This window comes from Pleurodeles waltl, chromosome 3_1 (assembly GCF_031143425.1).
Source record: "Pleurodeles waltl isolate 20211129_DDA chromosome 3_1, aPleWal1.hap1.20221129, whole genome shotgun sequence".
Classification (NCBI taxonomy): domain Eukaryota; kingdom Metazoa; phylum Chordata; class Amphibia; order Caudata; family Salamandridae; genus Pleurodeles; species Pleurodeles waltl.
The window spans coordinates 278,277,284-278,292,186 of NC_090440.1; the positions used below are offsets into that span (position 1 = coordinate 278,277,284).

Here is a 14,903-nt window from a genome sequence, read left to right on the forward strand (position 1 = left end):
CCTAGACTCCCATAGTCCTGTCCCTGTATCACAATACCCTTGTACTGTCTACTCACCCTTATTTTTGAAGAGGGCTGAAAGTGAGGATAAGTTTCTCCCCATGAAAACCACCATGTCCAAGCTGTGAGAAGTGTAGAGTCTGACAGCAGCCCAAGGGTTGCTGGAGCTTGATTTTCTAGGGCAGCGTGCTCGGCTCTGCAAGTGGGCCCCAGGGCAGGTCTTCCTTTGCAGTATCCATCTGAGAGATCAGCTTCTCAAAGTACTGCAACTCATGAAAGACGAAGGGCATCAATACGACTTTGGCAGTCTGACGGTAAGACCGCCCCCCAAAAGACCACCATGTTCGTGGTGACCTGACTTAAGAGTCACACTGTGCAGTCCGCCACAAAAAAGGCACATTTCTGAAACCACCTGGACACTTGAGGACAGAAAAGAGGCGATCTCACCACCAGCACAGCTAGCCCGAAAGAAATCCACCCATCAGATTATGTTCCACAAATCACAACAGCGGTTCTTCCATGGCGGAAAGCAATTGGCAGTGTGAACCACAACGGTCTCAAATCACAACACAATGAACACAACATCCCATTGGATAGTTTGAATACCCCATACCTGACACACATCCACACACACAACACACCTACACACTGCACTGTATAACACACCCCTACACAACCCACAATCCTTCGCATCCTGAATGCCACACACAGCCACAGACAAGCTAAATCGTTCACTGAAAAAAGAAAAACAACATTAGGCATCCACATACATTTCACTATGCACACATCACACACCTGACCAACATACACAACACACATTTTACTACCACACACAACCCACAACAACTGTCGCTCACTCACATCACAGCACCTACACATCACTATTTACCTTTTATTCCAGCCCTTTTTTTTTTAACACTACCACACCGTCTTCACCACCATTACCATGTCTCCACAAAAGCACCCATGTTTCACAAATGAGGAGTTTTGGTTCATGGTGGACGACATTGTCAGGGTAGAGCCACATCTGTTTAGAGCACAGGTCCAGCAAACATCAATTGCCAGGGAATTGGAGATGTGGCAAAGAATAGTCAACAGGGTCAATTCTTAGGCAGCTATCCCTGCACAAGGGAGGACATCAGGAAGAGGTGGAATGACCTCAGGGGAAAGGTACGTTCCAGGGCATCCAGGCACCAGCTGGAGGTACTGAAGACTGGCGGTGGGCCCCCATCTCCTCCCCCTACTTTCACATCTTGTGAGGAGAAGGTCTTGGATATACTGAATCCTGAGGACCTGACAGGAATACCTGGGGGAGTGGAGTCTAGTAAGTCACCAGAAAATGCATTTCACCCAATTGTCATGTCCTGCATGCTCCCTCACCACCTTAATCCACCACAATTCACATACCACCCACTACATCTCTGTTCAAATGTTCCAATAGCCCTCTCTGGCATGCCACATGTCCACTAAGATCACCTGGCTCGCCAGTCCTTGGAAATGACACGGGAAATACAGGCAACTCATAGCACTACAATTCCCATAATGCAATATCTCACCATTATGAACATCAGAACAGTGCACAAAATGTGAGATGTCATGCTTGTAAAACTAACTACCAATATAAGCCTTCTTGATTGTGCAAGTGTAAAACAGTGAATGGCAATGACAGCAATGCAATGTCCCGCTCCCACTGTCATCACAAGCAAAAAATAGCTATAGCTGCATGCCCTATCATAATGCCCTTATAATAAAGATTCCTAAGATTGAAGTATACCCACCTGGGGTGGAAATCTAGATGCCAAAGTGGATGCACATGCAGTACATACAGTTACAGGTTAATGTCTATTGCTGACTCCCACACTGTGTCACTATTCTGACACTTGTGCATAGTTGTAAGTGTTAGTAAGAGTTTCCTAACTGGAGCTTTTTTAGACATAGATGTGTTGCTAATGTTGTCTATTGTATGTGTATGTTAAGAATGTGATGATCCTCTCTCTCTCTGTTTCTCTGCATCAGCGTCAGCAGGCAAAGGAGACAGGTCACAGCCGAGTGGGGAAGCTGCTGGCCACGGGACCCAGAGTGCTCATATCACTGACACCGAGGCACCCAGTGGCTCTGAGGGTGAGAGGAGTGTCACAGGGGACACAGGGTCCACTTCTTCATCTTTTGAATCCTCCTCCAGTGGACACTCCCTGGTTGTGGCAGACCCAACTGGGACCACCCCAGCAACATCTCTGTCCCCCTCCCCCTTACTACCACCACCCTCCCTGTAGCTCCCCACCCTGTTGGCTGTGCCCACTCACCCAAGAGGGTGGGTCACCTTTGCTGCAGGCACCTATGCCCCTGCTCCTATCAGCCCTACTTCCCTCAAGTGAGGAGGATATTGATCTCCTGAGATCAATCTCTGTGGGTCAGTCGACCATTGTGAATGCCATACAGGGACTTGCAACTCAGATCTACAGAGTAATGCATTCCATAAGGGCTTCACAGTGCACTGGCTAGCCTACAGAGATCCTTTCAGGCTCTGGCCTCCACACTGACAGCAGCCAGTCACCCTTTGTTTACCGTTCCCCCCTCCACCTTCCTCTTCCTCTTCCTCTTCCCAATCCCAAACCCCTCCACCCCGACCCAGCCAAAGCTCACAGACAGACAAGCATGCATCCATCTCAACATCCAAGGGTAACTCAGACAAACACAAGCCCTACAAGATATACCACTGGCATGCACACAAGCAACATACACCTGCATACACAGCAACAGTCACAACCTGCCCTGACACCCCCACCTCCCCCAGCATGACAGACAGCACACCTGACACACCTGCATACACCACACCAACATTCACAAATACAGCCACTACACCTATCCTAGCCTCAGACATCCACCCCAGTCACCACCCCCCCAGAAATCACAACCACAGAACCGCCTACATGCACCACATCCACCATACCTGCAGTCACCACCCCAACAGACACTCACCCACCCACCACGGCTTCCCCCAGCACTTCCACCCCTCCTCCCAAGACACATAAACATCCTCACTCACCTACCCAACACACACCCATCACCTACAAGCATACCTCGCATAAACATGCACCCAAGACATCTACACCAACACCTCTTAGAACCACTCCCTCTCCCTCCACACCCAAACCCTTTTGCTATGACCATCTCTGTGTGGTAAGAAAGCATTCCTTTTGGAGTTTGCCCTTTTCCCTACTCTTCTCCCACCCCATGATACCCCTAAATTTTTTGCCTGTTGGTGTTACATTGTGATCGGTGCTTTGGCTGTATTCTGTTGCGAATACTGACATGTTCATAATTTTGCGGTCTTCTCCACCACCCTGTTGGCAGTATGACCGCCACTGCCAACATGGAGGGCCTGACACCGCCAAACTTGTAAAGACCCCCAAAGTGTCAACCCACAGAACCAATTAAGGTGGTACTAACATGCTGAATGTGTGTAAGTACCTCTTGAAACTGAGCCTTGCCTTGCAGTCCTTCTCTTTAAGTACTGTAGGCCAGTTAAACTTTTGTCTGAGGAATAAACCAATAGTTAGTTTTGGCACGTGCTGGTTACATTAAATATTGCTAAAGAATTCCTTACCAAAATGATCCCCTACAGTGTTACACAAATCTCTCCCCTTAGACAGCCTGTTGTAAACTACCAACATTAAACTAAGCACCTATGAGGTATTTCAAGGAAATTCAAGATGTTCCAAGAACCTTGAACAACATCCCTATATACATCCACAAGGACTGCCCCAGCTCTGCTCCAATTCAGGAAAAAGTTGAATATATGTATCTCTCAAGAACATTACATCATGATGTGTAACACTTCATAAGCCACCTACCTCTCAAATCACTGAAGTGTAATTGTAATACTAAATTTATTATGTAGGAACAATAAATATGTCATTTACAATATTAAAACCATAGGATAAAAGTGGAATAGACACAACAGCAATTAAAATCTGAGTGAATAAACAGCGACAATCCAATGGATTACCCACTACTATATCAACAGAGTAAATAGTTAATGAACACATGATCTTATCTGTAGTGTATTCCACCATAGCATGAGTCTTTAAACAGGAATCAGTAAAGTCCAAAAATGTGGTCAATTTCCCAATAAATTGATTGTCTTTTGACGTGAAACAGTATTAGGAAGCTTGTACTATAGATCTTGTATTCACTGAGATAAATTATGACATTAAATATTTCTTCCTCAAATCCAGAAGTGCCGGAAGATACCGATGATATGATTGATTGCCTCATCCTTATAGCAGCCCAGTCTACAGATCTTCATTTTTGAGCATTGGTGGTTCCATGTTCCCTCAGACTGGTATACTGGTATATATAATAAGCAAAATCGTAAATATTTTCTTTTGCAGGCTGGGTCCAGAAGAGACAGCAAATATTCCTATTTAAGATTAAATCCATACAGTAGGAGTAACTTAGCTGCTGAAGGTGGCACACGAGGATTAGTGGAGCTCAGAGTATCCTCTCCATCCAGCTTAATCCAGCTGGAGCCAAACCCAGATCACTGCACTGCTGACCCTGGCAGACTACAGCGATCTCCCTGGGTGAGCCTGGGACCATTCTGCTGTCAATCACCGGGGAGACATCACTGAGCTCTGTGGAGACCTGGTGGCGGGGTCGGCAAGTGATGTACTGCTTCCCCATCTTCCTGGCACACAGTGTGCTGGGGGAAGTACCCAGTTGATGGATTGAACATTTTTGGGTTCTGAGGCAGGTGGAAGGCAGCGAGGGATGGGACCCTTTGAAGGGTAAAGCCTGTCAGGACAGGCTCAAGGTGGCCTCCAAAAGGAGGCAGTCTGGGCTTTCCTCCAGTCGTCGGTGCCTCGAGACTGCTACATGACTGCCACACCCTAACTGAGGAGTCAAGGGCCACATGACCCTGAGGTGTGATGAGGCCTAGTTGGTGTTTCTTCACTGGAGTTCATGGAACATTAATAGATAGGTACATTTGCTGTCTTCCGGGGGCGGGTGTGGCTAATGATTGGCAGTCCCCTCCATCACCTGACTGTGTCTCGACACACGAGACAAGCCTGACCTGGGAACAGTGGAAGCTCAGGGCTACCAGCAACAGTTGGTCCTCTTAGAAAACAGGGCCTGGAGAGAACTTTGAGGCCTGAGGGTCTTTACCCAGCCTTAGAGCTACGAAGACAAATGGACCAGGCACCAAGGGGTGCTGAGCCAGAATCTGGGACTACCTGAATGCCTATGGCAAGTATTAAATATACCGGAGGCCTGTGTACTACCCATTTTGATGATTCCAAGCTGAGACCTCAGCAACAAGCAATTCCGGACTGCATAGTGGTTGAGCTGATTGGGCACTATTCTGGGTGAGGAGTGTCTTTCATTCAGGTAAAAAAGAAACTCCGAGACTTAGGTCTAAAGTATGTAAAGAAAGTATGCACTGCTGTTCCAGGTAAAGCTACAAATTTCGGCTGGATGTCGAACACACTTCTTTACACAGCCCGAGACAGCATGGGATTGGATTGAAACCTTTGATTACAGAGCTGCTGACAGATTGTCCTCTCCTTTCCAGTCAATACCCATAGATAGGTCAAATCTCAACCACGATTAGGGAGTGCACCACCACACCACTAGATGTAATGGACCTACTCAAGATCGAAGATGAAGGGAACAATGGGAGGCCATGGCAGCGACAACTTTCTTCAGGAGCTTTCATCAACACCACATTTGTATACTTCCGACACCAATTATCTGAAGAAATGGGCTCTGTGATTCTCAGTCCTCCAACATTCATGGAGCAATCAATGAAAGACATAGTATAAATTGCAGCCTGAGTCTCAACATCTGTCAATAACCAATGACACATACAATATGAGTATCACAAGCCTCTGGATAACGCTGCACTCCCTGCGGGACGGTATGGGTCTCTCCCACTTTAAAAACTCCTCTGGGGCCCAAAAGACCAAACACATTGAAGCAAACTATGACAGGGACATGAAATGCCTCCATGGTTGATCCTACCTTCTAGAATAACATTGATTCTTCAGCTGGTTTGAAAGAAAACCTTTCTGCAGTGGTCACAGCCTTTGACCTACGCCTAGGCATTTATGCTTGGAAGGCTATTTTTTTACTATCTACTCGGTGGGGGGAGAGCCTAAATATTAACTGGAACAACACATGTATTTTCCCACTATGCCAGAGTATAGGGCTCCCTGTCCAGGTATTCCTGTATTCTAGCCTAAAAACCAAAACTGACACACTTCGGTATCCATGTATCAATATCTACTACTCAGCCACTGACCTACATGAAGAAAATTTGGGAAGAGCATTCAGCGCCATTGAGGTGCAGTTTGCTATCTGTCAATAATGGGCTCTCCTGCCTACTGTATTACTTTGTCAACTTAGCTACGGTGGTTCCTCAATACTTTTGTCCTTTCAAAAGCACACATGCTTCACAGACGAAGAATTGAGGGTCATGGTTTATGAAATCATCAGGGTAGAGCCATAACTGTTAGGAGCACAGGTCCAGCAAACATCCATATCCAGAAAAATGGAGTTATGGCAGGGGATCGTCGACAGGGTCAATTCAGTGGGCAACCATCCACTCACAAGGGAGAACACCAGAAAGAGGTGGAACGACCTACGGGGGATGGTGCGTTCCATGGCATCGTGACATCAGATTACCATCAACAAGACTGACGGTGGGCCCCCACCTCCACCCCCAGAGTTTGCATCGTGGGAGTAGAAGGTCTTGGCCATCCTGCATCCTGAGGGCCTGACTGGAGTAACCGGAGGACTGGACTTAGGTAAGTCACTAACACTCTTCTCGCATCAAGTACTCCTGTCCAGAATTCATTCCTACCTCCTATCACTCCCCAGGTCACCCTATCTCCAACTCCACCTCCCACTCAATCACCAAATGGCCCTCACCTGCATGCCACTCCACCACCCAGCCACTATCCCCACACATGCCACACCGCACTGGGAATGGATGCATGCAGTAGGCATGGAGTAAATGTGATTGTGGCATGTAGACATATTAGTGTGGGCATGTGATGTGTATGATATGTGTAGTCCACTGCTGCTCTACATGACTTTTTCCTTCTCTCTGTGTCACCCATGCAGGTCAGCGCCCATCAGAAAAAGGGTATCTGGCTTGCCATTGCCAAGCAAGTGCGGTCCCTGGGGGTCCATAGCCGGCGGAGGACTCACTGTGGAAAGCAGTGACAGGACCTGAGATGCTGGGACTGGAAGACCACGGGGGCCCAGCTGGGGACATCCTACCAATGAGGGATGGGTGCCCATCGGACCCTGACTCCCCTAATGGCCCGCATATTGGCGGTGGCCTACCCTGAAGTGGATAGCTGGGGAAACTAAGGCCCATACTTATACCTTTTTAGCGCCGCATTTGTGTCATTTTTTGATGCAAAAGCGGCGCAAACATACAAAATACAATTACAATTTGGAAGTTTGCGCCGCTTTTGTGTCAAAAAATGACGCAAATGCAGCGCTAAAAAAGTATAAATATGGGCCTAAATTCCCAGAGCAGTCCAGGACATCCTTGGCTGTTAAATCGTTCATGTATGGAAGCAAACCATACTCATTCAAGTCCCCAGTGATGATGGTAAGAAGTGAAGGATTAGTGCTCCAAAATATCTTTCTAGGACTGAAGACTATTTTTTTTTTTAGTAATGTTTTTAGATGTTTGAAAGCAAATTCTGTTGTGTATTTATGTCAAGAGATCCCTGCTAGAGCAGCCCTTTGTGGATTTTTTTTAACTGGAAAAGTATATATGTGATCATTCGTAAACTTAAACGAGTTATGTATCTAGGATTCATGTAGGCAGAAGATGATTATTCAAGAATGTTTCTCAATTAAATCCATTTGTATTTAAATGCTGTTCTAAACAAGCTGTATTCCATAAGCAAACTATGAGTTTGAATTCAAATTTGACGCGTCACTTATTTGGTAATGGAAACTGAGTTTGTACCATCTCCTGTAAGTGGGGTTGAACTGGGACATCTAAGATTGTGCACTGCCAGTCTGAGCCCATACTCTTTCTAATATTTACATATAAGTTCCTATATTTTTTTGAATTGTCAGTGATGTTTGACTGAATATTCTATTTGATAAATGTTCTTGCAATTTGGAAATTTGCCTGCTTCCTCTTAATATAAAAGTACACCTTGAAGTAGTAGGTTTTGTGAGAATTGTTCCCAAATTGGCCAGCTCAGGTCTCCTTGCCTACATTTTATGTATATAACAGTTCTTTTACCAAGTTGCTTGCATTGTCTCCTTTTTTTTAAGGGGTACCTTGATTAAACCTTATACTTTTTAGGTCCGGTGAAGTTGTGTCTTTTGTCCTGGAAAGCAAGAAAGGATTTTCTGGATGTTTTATTGATTAAGATAGTCATGCTGGCTTTCTGATTTATAATCTGGAATAAAGTCCAGTGAAAAGGTGGCTGGATCAGAACTATCTGAAGACAGCACAACAATTAATCCAAGATTACTACAGCAAAGAACCAGGAGGCAGGGAGATTTCCTGTGGTGTTTTACTGCATCAGACAGCATACTGTATTATAAACAATATTAAGTGTTAATGTCTGATATGTAGCTCAACTAAATTATATAAACGAGGTATAAGATAACCAGCTGAGATTTTATAAATATAGTAGTGAAAAAGTAAAATATGGTTGTGCAATAAACTATGGAGAAGTTGATTGTGTTTCAGAAGTAAGATTGCCAAGTGGTTTAGCAGAACTCTGCAAAGTACTGCTGTAGAGAAACACATAACTCACCCAGGTTTGTCATCTTTTCAGACAGTAAATTACAAAGTCAATCTAGAGCAGACTCCATTGCTTATGAACTAGAAGCCACACATAAATTACATCCCCCTTGTTTGTCCTAATGTTTATACAATAACACCTTCTGACAGTTTCAGATAGTCTTCTAATGGTCATTCAGCCCTCTAGTTCTTGTCTGGCCTCAGTTGTTTGGTAAATTCTTGGTGCTTAATCTTCTATCTGACATGTTCATATCCTATGCTTCCCTTTCTTTTACAAGCATGGCGAGTCGTGTTTCTTTGGCCCTCCTCAGTTGTGGGATTACCCCTCCTTGCTTGGTTTAGTGAGGTGGTTGCAGCGTTCATCATCGCTCCCTTTAAATGGGAGTCTGCGGATCTGTTTCCTTCGTGCAAACTGATGGTGGTCTCTGGGATTCCATTGTCCTTTGCATCTGCTCCTTTCCAACTCTGCCTGACAATTTGGTGATTGATGAATGGGCCCTGGGGAGTGAAGTGGCTTCTGCAGTACTACAGTGCCACTTTTGATTCCTTGCTGTGTCGGTGGGGTACCGGTCGGGTCTCAATTTCGGGTCTATAGTGGCTTGTCTACATGTACGGACTGCCTTTAAGTTTCTATGCTTGAGGCTTGCATGTTGTCCTCAGTTTAATCAGCCTTCAATTGATCCCTGGTTGTTCATAAGCTCTGTACACCTGTAGTGCTTCATGTGATGATGTGCTGCTAGTGGCCTTGTGGTTATAGTCTCTGCCTCTAAGCCTTAGGCTTGCGGTTCACATTTCAATAGAGCTATACTTAATTATTTGCTCGATGTGGCCACAATCTTGTGTCATTACTACAATCCTGAGGCTCAGCTTGCTACTATGGGTTTATACTTTGGTAGGTGCTCCCAGTTCTTCACTGTTTTGGCTTTTCTTGTGGTGTTACTTGTGTGGTGTCAGGCTGTTTAGGTTGCTACTCTGCTTGAAAAAAAATTAAAATGGGTTTGCTTGTCGCTCATGGGTTCAGGCTCCCTTGATGAGTTTGCTTCTATTTCTTGTTTGAATGGGATGCTTAGTGGCTCTGGTTGTTCTTCTTGATTTAGTGGTTTTGTATCCATGCTGTCTTCTTTAGAGGATGTTTGTGTGCCCTGCTACTTTGGGCTCTTTGTGACTTGGTGGGCTGTTTTGACCCCATTCTTTTTAGTGGAATTGGGTCTGTAGATCGTTTGTAGATATTTTCTGCATCCTGCACTGCCTGCTCTGAGCTTTATTATATGGAATCAACTTCTAATCCTGTCTTTTGAGGATTGTATTCCTCCTTCTTCTTGCCATTGGGCTATTGTGCAGTCTTGGGCTCTGTGTTGGTCTCCTTTGGGGTCAGTCTGGACTTGTTCAGCTTTCATTCTTGCATCTGTGGGATATTCAGGGCTGCTCCCCTATGTCCTATGTTTGCGCTCCTTTATATTTGGTGGGGTTGGTAGGTTCATCATTATGTTGTCCATCTCTGCCCTTGGGTGTTATTGGCAGCCATTTGGGGGGGCGGTAACTTGCTTTCGTGGGTTCTCCCTTGGCTTTAGAGTCTTTGCAAATGTCCCTTTGTACCTTTGACCTTCTCTGCCTTTTTGCTGTTGTCTGCTACAGTTGTCATTCTAGCAGTGTTTGCATCTGCTTATTCATTGAGGGAGTTTGGTACCTGGTGGTCTCGTTGATGCTCTTTGTCAATGCTGTTATTCACAACCTTTCCCACGGGTTTTGTCCTTAGGCACCTTCTTGCTTTCATGGATTGTAAAGCTAGTGCGGACTCTTTCTTGCCAGTATTCACAACTGCTGTGGAGTAGGGTTTCGGGGTTGCCAGAGGGGCTCCAGAGGGGCTCCCTTGGTCTCATTTTGGCCATGTTGCTTCAGTTTGTTTTTCTAGAGTTCCCCATCCACCTGAAGTCTACGTTTTTTCTACTTGAGGTTTGCCTGTCTTCTGGGTTAAAAGACTCTAATATATATGGCCATCTAAATTAGGAAGAATCTCTGCAAAACGGTGTCAGGAATTAGATGACTTATTTGTGGAAAAACTCAAAACGCAACATAAAATACAACTTTATTTGGTGATGTATTCATCCTCCCTAGGTAAGAAATGTGGGGACTATTAGGTGCCTCTTATGGTGGAAATGGTCAATAGCACTTGAAGAAAACAAACCATTTCTAAAATTCCGCAAGACTCGTGGACTGTTCCTTTGGTGACAAAAGATGTGTTAAATCCTGCTTAACCTTTTAATCATGTGGCTATCTGTAATGTAACATTCATATTTAAATCAATCTGTTGCATAAATAGTGTAGTTCTACAAGGTTTTTTTTCCCACCCACGGGTGTCACAGGTAAACTTGGTTCAACGCATCCGTGCTGAATGTGAAAGACAGCTTATTGGAGCCCCGCAGAACCGTACCTAATACATGGTTGAAGTGGAGGTTTTGCTTTCGGGTTACTAACAACCCCTGCAACAGGATCAGGGCACCGTGGTAACGGAAACAAAACTATTTTGTTATTCACAATATCACACAGACATTGTACTAAGAAGAATAGAAGTTTAACTAGAAACACTTATTATAACAGGACAAACCTGTTCCTCAGATTATCTAAAATAACTACACAGGATATCATAAAAATAGCAAGAAGGCTTAGGGTTTCTTAGGGAGAAGCAACACACTGCATACATTGTTGACAAAAACAACTGTCTGTTTCAGCTGAGGCATTTATGCAGGGTTCCCAGCGAAGGGCAAACATGCTATAGTATTAGCCTTCCTCAGTAACTCAGCTTTATCAGTATTAGGCAGGATGCAGCATCTTAGAAGTGCATTAGCACTAGGTGTGACCGTCTCTGGCAGAATCTCATCTGATAACCTGGGTGAAAGACCTCCCCTCTCATGTGGTCAAGTGTCAGTATTTATATACTAAGAGCCAGATTTATGAGGAGTTTGCCCCATGCTTGCACCACACAACATGGTACATGCATGGCATAAACCACTAAGTAATATTTGTGAAGCCATGCAAAGCCACTTTGCCTGGCTTTGAAAAGCTTCAAAGCTATGGAGTAAGGCAAGGCAGCACAAATGGCTGCATTGCCTTACTCTGCTCTATGGAAACATTCTATGGGTGTTCCCACGCAACTCCCATGGTTTTTGATGCATTGTCAGATTTACCAACCCTGGTAAACCTGGGAATGCGCCTAAACGCTACGCCTCCCCAGGTGAGGCATAACAAGGAGAAATATCATTATTTCTCTTCGCTTTTCCTCTTTCTAAATGTGCTGCATTTTGCAGCACAGTTAGAAACAGGAAAAGGCCTCTCATGATTGTTTTTGTGCAGGAAGCTGTGCCTTCCTGCACAAAAACAATCATGCATGCAACACAGACACCCTTGCACCATAGGGCAACGGTGCCTGCATTTACACTAGGCTGCTAAAAGGCTGACTGTCACAGGGGAAAAGCACAGGAATGCACTGTTTTGGTTAAATATGGCACATTTCTGTCCTTTACCCTTGACTCAGAGCAGCACAGCAAGGTGCACAAATTTCATAAATCTGCCCCTAACTCTTATCAAAGATTGGAATTTCTGACATAAGTTTAGGAATGTCTGACATAGGTTATGTGCATCAAGATATGTATCCACGATGGTTCCTTATGAACTATAAAGTGAAAGGACTACACTATTTTGGCTATATGTTTGCATTTGTTCCTTTTTGACCTTGACAAGGGGAAAAGTAGGCACTTGTCCCAGGCCGATGTTGCATCAGGTGATATATCTATGTCATTAGCCGAATGACTTGACTGAAAGATCAGGTCAGACAACATCTGTGACAGTGCCAAACATGACAATGATTCTACATAAAAGTGGGAATATGGTGACTTCTGTTGCCCAAGATGGTGTCAGGGGCTACACAACATGGAGTCGGACATTAAGAGCTTTATGTCAAATCAAGCTTCAAAAAATACTGAATCACAGAATAAACTAGGTGAGTGGCAGTCAGTTTCAGGCTCAACAGAAGTACATAGGCAGCTCTACTGAGTGTCAATATAGACCTATTTAGCATAATGGACAAAGGTGATCCAGCCCTGCTGGTTATGCTGAAAATCTCTACTTGGCTTTCAACACTTTCAAACACATTAAATTAATGGATGGTGTTAGAAATGGGGTCTCTAGTTGGCAGAGGTATGCACCCTGTCCAAGTAGGGACCGCAATCCTAGTCAGAGTAAGTCAATGACACGTCATAAATTAGCCTGTGCTCATCCTCTGGTAGCTTGGCTTAGATCAGACAGGCCTAACTTAGAAGGCAATGTGTAAAGCACTTGTGCAACACACACACAATAATCCCAAGCAATAAATCACAGTAAAAGACTTCACACAGATGTAGAAAAATAAATCTTGTTTATCTGGTTACTTTTACGTTTAGCACGATACAGATCCAATTCACAAATAGTGACATATTGGCTTTTTTTGTTTAAAAAATAGTAAGATTCATGTGCAAAAAGTAATATATCAAAAGGGTGGTGCTGGGGAGTCCTTGGCACGGGTGTGCGATGTCCTTGATTGTGCTCCTGGTAGGGAATGGGGTGTAGCTATGCTGGGCAGAGTTGCTCAAGTTGAAGGTGAGCGGCAAAGGAAAGTGGGGCTGCTCCAGTTGAAGATGAGTGGCAAAGAAAAGCCAGTCCACTCCAGGCAGGTCAAAGATGGGAGTGGCAAAGCTGGGCAAAAGACACTAAGGTTGAAGCTGAAGGTGAACTGCAAAGGAAAGTTGAGTCGCTCCAAACAGGTCGCAGGTGTGAGCAGCGAAGCTGGGATAAAGCCCCTCGAGTTGCAGCTGAAGGTGAGCAGCAAAGGAAAGCTGGGGCACTCTAGGCAGGTTACAGATGCAAGCGGCAAAACTGGGCAAAAGTTGCTTGGGTTGAAGTTGAAGGCGAGCAGCAAAGGAGAGCTGGGCTGCTCTAGGCAGGTCACAGATGCAAGCGGTGAAGCTGGGCAAAAGCTGCTCAGCCTGAAGCTGAAGCTGAGCAGCAAAGGAAGGTAGGGCTGTTCTGTCAAGTCACAGATGTGAGCTGCACAGTTTTTCAAAAGCTGTTCGGTTTGAGATCGAAGGCAAGCAGTAAAAGAAAACAAGGCAGCTCGGAGTGGCTCTAGATTTGGAGGATGAGTCTTGGGTTACTGGGCAAAGATCAGCAGGGGCAAGGCAGCACAGCAAAGCAGGGCAACAGTTTCTGAGAGTAGTCAATCCTGGCAGAGTGACAATCCTGGCACACAGCAGTCTTTACTCCAGCAGCGTTTCTTGAGTCCAGAAGTGTACTGACTTTTGGGGGATCAAGGACCCATTACTTGTACTAGAAAGTACTTTTGATGTGGGGAGTGGCTACAAAGAGTTCTTGTGCAGTGCACAGGTCCCACTTTCAGGTCAGCCGCGGCTCCAGACTGTCAGTGGGACATAGTCAGCCCCTTTGTGTGGACTCTAGAAACTTCCCTTTGAGGTGTAGTTGTGAGCCCTTCCCAACCTCATCCCCAGGAAGACCCATCAGTATGCAGATGCAGTTGAGTATCCTGTGTTTTGGGTGTTTAAAGGGAATGCACAAGTGTAGCTGTTTCCTAGTCAAAGCCAGACGTCTACTGTAGATAGGCTATGGGCACACAAGCCAGTGAGTGCAGAGAAATGCCTACTTTCTAAAATTAGCATTTCTAAAAATAGTAATAATAAATCCGACATTACGAGTAAAAAGGATTTGTTAATACCATTCCAATGGTACTAAACATGATGCAACTCCTTCTCTCAGATCAGGAATTACATCTTAAAGGTACTAAAAGGAATTCCCAGTGCTAGCCTATGGAAGGGTCAGACCTCACAGTAATGAAAAAGGAGTTTTTCATTACCAGGACAAGGGACTTACAAGTAAATGCCATCCCTTTTGCTTACATGTCACCCTGCCCTATGGGCTGCCAATGACCTGCCTTAGGGGTGACTTATATGTGAGAAAAGGAGAGTTCTTTACTTGACAAGAGGTTTTAAGTGTCAAGTCAGGGTGGCAGGTAGACTGCACACATGGGCTCAGCAGTAGCAATGCCTGTGACACGTTGACAGGGCTACTTA

The 14,903-nt window shown here is 45.0% G+C and overlaps 1 protein-coding gene across 1 annotated transcript in view; it reads left to right on the plus strand.

Moving 5' to 3' along the window:
- Positions 1-14,903, plus strand: part of ENTREP2 (endosomal transmembrane epsin interactor 2) — a 1,414,698-nt gene that overhangs the window by 1,332,692 nt on the left and 67,103 nt on the right. The window lies entirely within an intron of this gene.